This window comes from Ursus arctos, unplaced genomic scaffold (genome assembly GCF_023065955.2).
Source record: "Ursus arctos isolate Adak ecotype North America unplaced genomic scaffold, UrsArc2.0 scaffold_26, whole genome shotgun sequence".
Lineage (NCBI taxonomy): Eukaryota > Metazoa > Chordata > Mammalia > Carnivora > Ursidae > Ursus > Ursus arctos.
The window spans coordinates 12,330,331-12,332,191 of NW_026622941.1; positions in this window are offsets into that span (position 1 = coordinate 12,330,331).

Sequence of the window (1,861 nt, forward strand, 5' to 3'; positions counted from 1 at the left end):
CCCTGCATCCAGTGTCCATTTTATAGGCAAAAATATTCTAATCCTTGACTTCCTGGAAAGTGGGGAAGTTAAACAAGATGATTTATAGGTTCCTTCTGGCTTACAATTCCGTGATTTCTGTTTCCTACTCAGAATCACGTAGTCCATCCCTGTGGATCAGGTTATTTTCCAGGGAAGCTAGATTCCTGATTTTTTGGCTGAAAACTGCGTATTCACAGGCATCAAAGGAAGACGATCATACAATAATGCAGACTGAACAGCGAACATCTATTATCTTACTAGAAAAAAGCACGTGATAACTTAGCGGCTGTTTAGAGGTGCCAAACACGGCTTCGTTGTTGCACACGTACTCGTCAAGCCCCTGCTAAGGGCCAGGCTCTGTGTCTTCAGTGAGACAAACACGAGTATTGCCCTCTTCAGGCTGTTGGAGGAGATGGACAGGGAATCCCAGCTGTAATTATTAAAATGGATTTTACTTGCATGTTCGGAAGGATAAGAGTTATGAAGGGATCTCAAAGCTTCTGTTTTATGCTCTAGCAGTTTGGGCCCCATACAAAGGTGTCTAGCTGAGGGAGCAAAGCAGAGGCTGAAATCCAAACTCTTTCCCCAAGCCGGCCTGTGTTTGCCAAAGAGCCAAAGAGAAACAAGCCTTTAAAAATCCAGCTCTCCCCTTGGGGCCTTCCGTAGTTTGCTGAAAGTCCCCTGTGTTGTAGCACTGCCCTGTAGGGTGCTGTAAGAGTTTGAAACGGGGTGCCTAACCTAGTGGCGGCGAGGAAATCTCTCCGAAGGAAATGACCTGCAACTGAGATCTGGAGACTGAGCAGGACTTAATCAGTCTAAGGGAGGAGGGGAAGGAGAGTGACCCAGGCGGAGCCGGTCCAAGGCCCCAAGTCAGGGAAGGACTTTGAGGAAGTGAAAGAAGGGGCTTGTGGCTGGGATGCCGTGAACAAGGACAGCGGGAATGAGTACCCTGCTGGACCCATGGGGAGGTCCAGTCGTGACGGGCTTTTTAAGCCACGTTAGGAGTTCTGGACTTGACTTTAAGAGCAATGGGAAAGCTATTTCTTCTGAAGCCATTACTTTAGTGAGTGACTTGTACACGTTCAATTAGACTTGCTTATTTCCTCCTTTTATCTAATTCTAGTCAAAGCCCTTAGGCTTGGCCAGGATCATTCCCATAGGATGTGGGGAAGAATGTTCAGGCTGGCACCTTTATGTTTCTTTGTGATGCTGTTTAACATACACAACAGAAAACACGTTTTAAAACGCTGCTTTCAGGCGTGCCTGGGTGGCTCAGTTGGTTGGGCGTCTGCCTTTGGCTCCGGTCATGATCCCAGGGTGTTGGGATTGAGCCCTGCATCAGGCTCCCTGCTCAGTGGGGAGCCTGCTTCTCCCTCTCTCTCGGCTTGCCTCTCTCTCTGCTTGTGCTCTGTCTCTCTCTGTCAAATAAATAAATAAAAATCTTAAAAAAAAAACAAACCCAAACCCCAACCCCCCCTGGTTTCAGTAAATGAAGGAGATCTGCAGTTTTTGGACGATCAGGGCAGATACTGGCCACAACTGATAAATTGCAGGTTCGATGGGGGAGCCCTCCCTGCCCCCCCCCCCCCCCGCCCCCGCAAGTCCCATCACCTGGTGTCCTGTGTTGCGATGGAAGCTGAAGACCTTAATCTCCCTACTTGGGCTCCACCCACTACCAGTTGCTTTCTCTTTTCATTGCCATGATGAGCCGGTTGCCTGTCGTTTTAGGTGACAGCCCCTCTTGTGTCCTTTGCAGGGAGAGTGGGTGTGAATCTTCCAAGCAGGCAAATGGCTTAGGGGTGAATACTGAATCATTTTTCTTCAAATAGCTCAACTTTTT